Here is a 6415-nt window from a genome sequence, read left to right as displayed (position 1 = left end):
TGTAGGGTATAACTACAAACTAATTCTGAATATTTTTCAGCGTCTAGTCTTCAGCTATTTCTTTAGAACATCAAGCTACTACGTATAATATCTAACAAAATTTTCCTAAACTATTCATTTTCATAATCTGAACATTATCTACACTGTAGATTCTACAGTGTTCTTTATCACTTTATATCTGCAGTGAAGAATGACACCCCACAAAAAGTGGCCTGCATTCTGTAGATTTATTTCAATGCCACATTAACTGGACTTAAGTTTAAGTACAGTACGAAATGTTTTTCCATAAAACTACTAATTTGTTGTACGTGTATGTTGGATGTGAATGTTAAAATGCATGTAATTACAATTTAAAAAAATTATTTTTTTAATGATATCATTTTACACTGTACAACAAATTCTAGTATGTAGTAATTTTAAACCACATGAATGAAGAGAAGAAACACAAACTACTTATACATATTCGTTGTATATTTTTGATTAATAACAAGACTAAAGATTAAATTAATTTAACCTTTTTTTTGCTGTTATTGTTTTGACTGCATCAAACTGAAATTTAAATCCGACATCATAATAATTAAGATTAAAATTAATGTGCTTTTATTGCAAGTGCAAAGTTAGTTAGTTTTTTGTTCATGCAACAATGAAATCATCCAATTAAAGTTTAGCAACAGACAACAAATTTCATAATTTTTGAGGAATTTGAATATTCTTTGTATTTGAATGATATGTGACCGAGAATTTTTTCATTATATTTAAAAGCTGCAATTCATCTGCAACTGGATGCTGCTATATGTCAGACATTTGTAATAGAAGTAATTCTTAGAAATAATAATAGCGTCTGCGAGGATACATATGTGAAAAATACAAAAATAATTACACTGTCCAACAAATTGAGACTTTTTGATTGGAACAGAATAGCGACCCTATAATTCTGAAAGGGCATGTTGAGTAGATCATTTTTGTAGAATAAACTTATAGTCCACCTGGTCGGAATTTTCTTTTACAGTGGGTCAAAGTTTTAATTTTTTGATCGAAGGGAGCAGTATACTAACTGAAAAAAATTTTGTAAGTTAATGTCTAAGAGAATTCTTATTGTCAGAGTTATATTGTGGAATTTTATGGGGATAATTTTTGTGGATTATCTTAACCCTCTAGCTCCTCTCCTTAGGGGTCAATTTGACCCCTTTTTTTCGAGAAAATGAAAAAAAGGTCTTTCAAAAAGGACATTTAAGGATTAAAATATTCGACGAAAATTTTTGCCGGAAAATTGATGTAGATAAAGCACTTTACGCTAAATTAGCAAAATTGCACGCCACCTTGGGTCTCACAAAAATCTATTTATAATCCGAATGAGCTGATATTTAAAATATAAATAGTCCTAGAGAAGATCTACAAAAATATATATACATATGTAGATTATCACTTTTAGGTCAAGAGTTATTTAGGTTTATTTATTTACTTTTTTTTAATTTTGTTCGATCTTTTTTTAGTTTTTTGGATATGTCAGGCCTACCGTGGTTCGAAATTGTTTTATTTTAAATATCACCTATATTCGCGATAAAATTTCGAATACTATAAAAACAACTTCCTAACAGTCATGTCGTCCCTATAAAAAGTTACACGCATTCAAAGTTGGGTTTTTCCCAAAAAAAAGTCCCTATATATTTTCTTTTGTAGAAAAAAAATTTCTTCGGGACTATATAAACTTTGTACATGATTCGAAAAGAGAACCTAATGCAAAAGCGTACAAAGTAAAACTTGGCTCACTTAAGTGGACCTAGTCGCCTCCAGACTTATCCAAACTTTGCCAATTAAAAAAAAAATGTTTGGTTTGAGCAAAAAATTCTAAAAAGGCAAAGCACCGATCCTCGAAAGAGCTCCATGCATGTATAGCCCTATATCTTATTTAAACACGTACAAAGTTATTTTACTATCACACAGTAAATAACGTCGACGTAGGGTGTTTTCTAAAAAACTCAGTTTTTGGAACACATTTTCCCCGTATTAGGAATTTTGGTATTTGAAAATAAAATGTGTTAAAGATTATAGTTCCATTGCTTTAAAGACATTTGGATCTACACTATTTCCAAATTTTGTTATAATATCTTTAACCGTTAAAATTTTATATTTTTGTTCATGGAAAATCCCAATATTCAAAAATTTTCGTATAATATTTGAATCCTTAAATGTCCTTTTTGAAAGGACTTTATTTGATTTTCTCAAAAAAGTGTCAAATTGACCCCTAAAGAGAGGAGCTAAAGGGTTAAGATCTTTCACAAAAATTATCTCCATAAAATTCCATAATATAACTCTGACCATAAGAATTCTCTCAGATATTAACTTACAACATTTTTTTCAGTTAGTATACTGCTCCCTTCGATCAAAAAATTAAAACTTTGACCCACTGTAAAAAAAATTCAGACCAGCTGGACTATAAGTTTATTCTACAAAAATGCTGTACTCAACATGACCTTTCAGAATTATAAGGTCGCTATTCTGTTCCTAAAATGCTGTTGGACAGAGTTATTTTAATTTCTGTGAAAAAAGTGAAATAGTTACAATATAACAGGTAACGTCAACCTTTTTAGCCTACATTTTGGTTTCTTGAAACATTGATATAGAATATGTTGAGATTCTTATTTGAAATCAATGTTATAGTAAATCCTGGGAAAAAGGCAGTCAGTTCAAATTTGGTCCAATATTGATAAACGGCTAATATTTTATTCCATTGGGTATTCGCAGCTATGAGATTTTATAACAATTACGTTGAAGTAAAATTTTATACATGAAATGTGTTAAATTTGGAAATTTTACACATTTTTCATTTCAATATTTCCTTGAGGTTTCTTTTGTATTATAAAATGTGACCATTATTTTGAAAAAAATCAGACCAGATGCTTATGACTCTTTTACTATAAGAGCATATTTTATCCCAATATATGTATTCAAATATTTGAATTGGAATTGTACACAGGAAATTGGAAATACCCCTTCCACATTAGACAATTAGTTGCGCAAGTCTTCAGCGCAATTTTAGTGATGTCAGAGGTAAGGTCGCGTTAAGGTGAACAATTTTTTTCAAATTTGAGTACAGACTTGCAAGACACGGTAACTTGCCGTTTTGTTTTTTCATTCATGTTTTTGAGTGAAAGTGTACAAAAATGTTATTGATGTATCTGAGCGGCTATTTTCAGTTGTCTGTGAAGTCCGCCACGAAAACTTAAACTCGAACTTCGACATTTTATTTTGGATATAACTCGGTAGCTATTTATCGATTCTTAGTGAAATTTTACACAGTCAGAACAGGGGTATTCTGAGTTGATTTAAATTTACAAGAATTCGTAAGTGGAATAGTGGATGGAATAGCGGCCTCCAAATTTGATCACAAAAAAATAATTTCATTATCCGAATGTCAAGAAATACTTGAAAATGTGCAATTTATCGCTTTTAGTTCAAGAGACATTTACATGAAATAATATGATTTGAAATCAAAAGTTTTTAATTATATTTTCGAAATCAAAATAAATTTTATCTTTTAACCAAACCGTTAATGAATTCATTATGATGTTGAATTCATTATGATAATGAATTCATTCTTTTCAGAATTCATTCCTTTAAAATTAGTTCCTTATTGCATCATTCAAATATTGTTGAATTTAAATTCATTACCAAATATTTATAAAAATGTATTGAATGATTACATTTTTCTTCTGTTGAAATCTATTCATTTGTTTTCAAGTCACTTTTTAAATGATTAAAAACAAAACTAAAACTGAATGAAGAAAAAATATTTTTTTAAGAAAATTTAAATCATTCAAAGGTTCAATGAATTCTGTTATGAATTAATTCCAACAACTAATGAATTCTATTTAAATAAATGCCTTTGAATCAAGCTAATGAATTAGAAGTTGGGTATGGATTTATGGAATAAATGGCTGATATTTTTTAACTCTGAATTAAGATTTTTGTGAATTAATGACAATTAAATTAATTAATTCTAAGCATTGGATGTTGGGCATGGATTTATGCAATGAATGGCTGATATTCCGAATTTTCCGAATTAAGATTTTTGTGAATTAAGCTCAATTGAAGTAACTAATTTAATGATTTGTTTGAAACTAACAAGAATTGTTTCATTCATTTCATATTTGTACTACAATTTCTAACTTACTGATTAAATTGAACTTAAATAATAGTTCCTAGAGAGTTCTATGAATTGGCATAATTTTAATTAAGCAAAACCTGTCTTTTTAAGTTTTAGCACGTTAAACTCATAGAAAACATAGAGCGGAAACTAGAAAAAAACTCAAACAAAAAATTACTCAAAATAATCACACATATGAGTGTTGTTTTTGTTTTCACATAGTTTTTTTTATTAAAACATTATCACCACTTAGGTTTCTGACAACTGAGTTAGGTCTTTGACAGGAGAGTTTCCACTCTATGTCTATTCTCTATGGTTAAAGTATCGTATGCAACTACTTTTTGGTTGGAAAAAAAATCGGATAATCTATAACGATATCACAATAAATCAACTATCTGAAAGAAAAGTCGATTAGTGGAATTTTTTTTTAATTTTCGCTGTAAATATTTTAAAAAAATAAGTTTTCCTTTCAATAAATTTAGCTATCATATCGAGGGCCTATATTCAAAACCCTCTATCTTTGATTTTCACGAAAATGACTTTTTTATGGTAAAATGTTCAATAAAACAGCCCTCATCTATGGAGTGAATTTTATAACATATTTGTTTTTTGCTGTTTGATTTGAATTTTTGTTATTTCTCTATCTTACACAATTAATTTTTCTGATTGCAAAACCCTATATCTTTTAAAATTATTAATATTCAAAATTTTTTTGGAAAAATTTTTTCTTGCAATACATGTTTTCCTAATACTTTTTGCATGCTGAACATGGATTTGACATAACATAATTTACACCAATCAAACTCCAAAAAAAAAACTTAAAAAAGCAAAAAAAGATTTTTTCTATAACTTTTTGTTTAACATTGTACAGTGGGACAGAATCAAAATTGTGTGGAAATAAATCTGGTATTTCTAAACGGCTGGTCCGGTCGGAATAAAATTTGACGTAAGCGTAGACAAGCAGAATTCGAGTTTAAGTTATTAAAATGGACCTTACAAATGCTGCAGGGGATGGCGCTATGGGAGCCCAAAGTAGGTTACCTTCGACATGTATAATTTTTAAACACGTTCCATTTTTCGGATTCCCATCCGATTTCGAAGATTTTTATATTTTTGGAAAGCGCTTAGCTAGGTCTTGAATAAACATGCGTGTGCTATTTATCTCTTATAATTTCCTAGTTATAGGCATTTCAAAATGGAAATTTTAAAAGTTGGCCATACCTTGGTCCGCTTTTTTAAAAATATATCCCGTACTTTTTGTAAGTTAGACAACTAAATTACCAATAATATACGAAAGATTTTAGAGCAATATCAATTATGGTTCCAAAATTGAACGATTTTCAATATAAAAATTTAAAAAATAGATGTTTGCTGTTTTTTGTGCGAAAAGTTGACTTAACTCTTTTTTTTATTAAAAAAAAACTTTCTTCAAGACCATATAATAGTTTTATGTTTTTCTGTAAGGTATCTTTACGGTGAACATTTTAGTATAAAATAGATGTCCCAATTTTCGAATATGTTGCCCCTAGGCCCTTCGAAATTTTACCCATTTTTTATCAAAATTTCAATTTTGAGCCACATGTTTTAAAATCTTAAAGCTGGGATCAGAAAATAGAAAGAAGCTTTGAAAACCATGATGTGTTTCCTATTTATCCCCAAAGTATTTTCCCAGCCCCGAAGGAAATGTGGACCCTATGAGCAAAATTTTTAAAAATACCATTTTTGGGATTTTCGATCGATTTTTTAGGAATTGCAGGATACCCTTTGACCTTTTGACCAGTTGTAGTTATTTAGAATGACAAATTTAAAAAACGTTGAAAATTTTATTGAGTTTTGTTAATAAATAAAGATTTTATTTCAAATTACATATTTATTGATTTTCTAAAACTAAAATTTGTATCAAAATTTTAATAGGATTGCAAATATTAGGAACAATTTAATCCACATTTATTTCGAACTAATTTTTATATCCTACACCACCATAGTGGGGAGGGTATTATGCGTTTGTGCAGATGTTTGTAACGCCCAAAAATATTAGTCTAACATCCACCTTAAAGTATACCGATCGACTTAGAATCACTTTCTGAGTCGATTAAACGATGCCCGTCTGTCCATCCGTCTAGTTGGCTGGCTGGCTGGCTGGCTGTCCATGTAAACCTTGTGCGCAGAGTACAGGTCGCAATTTTGAAGATATTTCGATAAAATTTAGTACATAGGACCAAGCCTATTGAAAATGGCTGAAATCGGTCCATTATTTCACCTAGACCC

This window comes from Calliphora vicina, chromosome 3 (genome assembly GCF_958450345.1).
Source record: "Calliphora vicina chromosome 3, idCalVici1.1, whole genome shotgun sequence".
Lineage (NCBI taxonomy): Eukaryota > Metazoa > Arthropoda > Insecta > Diptera > Calliphoridae > Calliphora > Calliphora vicina.
Note: the sequence above shows the minus strand (reverse complement) of the source record.